Below are 759 nucleotides of genomic sequence, written 5' to 3'. Positions count from 1 at the left end.
CCCTCATATCTGTCATTTTCTCACTTCTCTGTCTCACTGTCCCTACTCCTTCTTCGTATATGTCACTCTCTCTTAATGTATTACCTTCCCGTATATCTCTCACTCTCTCTTTTATCTATCTATCTGTCTATCTGTCTCACTTATCAGCTTTCTATCACTTTCAATCTCTCTCTCTTTCGCTATATTTCTTTCTTTCTCTAGATATATCTCACCTTTCTAGCTGTTTCGTTTCCTCTCCTCCCCTACTCTATTTCTTTTTCTTCTTCACTTTCCTCCCCTTCATTACAAACTTCACTCAAACACTCTCATTCATTATATCTCCTCTTTCTCTTTTACCTCACGCCCTGCTTACTTTCTTTCTTTCTCCTCCTTCTATTACTTGCCCTTTATCACCTTTTTCTTTCAGTCTTTCATCCCCACCATCAACCTTTACTGCCAACCTTCTCTGCCTGTCACTCTCTCCTTCTCGTCTTTACGTTTATTCTCTCTCCCTCTCTCTCCCCCACTATCCCTCTCTCACCCCCACTATCCCTCTTTATTCTTTCACCCTCTCGCTCTCCTTCGTTTTATATCTCTCCCACCATCATTCAATTAAGCTCAAGCTGCTTAACCAGGATAATACATAACTGACCATTGAAGCCGTATCTCATTGTCCAGTTTTCTTGTCTGTTAATGTAAGCCGAACTCCCCACCACACTCTCTCAGTTTTTTGTTGTTGTCTCTGAAGATTAATATTTGTCTTGGGAGCTAATTGTTAAA

General features: G+C 40.6%; 1 protein-coding gene across 2 annotated transcripts in view; it reads right to left on the bottom strand.

Annotated features, from left to right (window-relative positions):
* The window catches only part of LOC115220696 (F-box/LRR-repeat protein 7), a 46,907-nt gene extending 46,763 nt beyond the window's left edge, over positions 1-144 (bottom strand). The window contains exon 1 of one of the 2 annotated variants that reach the window (XM_036510416.1): positions 1-144. This exon is cut by the window's left edge and continues 525 nt beyond it. The gene's annotated coding sequence lies outside the window, so the exon portion shown is untranslated. The other variant, XM_029790830.2, reaches the window with a different exon arrangement.
* Between the last annotated feature and the right edge of the window lie 615 nt (positions 145-759).

This window comes from Octopus sinensis, linkage group LG17 (genome assembly GCF_006345805.1).
Source record: "Octopus sinensis linkage group LG17, ASM634580v1, whole genome shotgun sequence".
Lineage (NCBI taxonomy): Eukaryota > Metazoa > Mollusca > Cephalopoda > Octopoda > Octopodidae > Octopus > Octopus sinensis.
The sequence above is the reverse complement of the archived record's forward strand: the minus strand, read 5'-3'. Positions and strand labels throughout refer to the sequence as shown.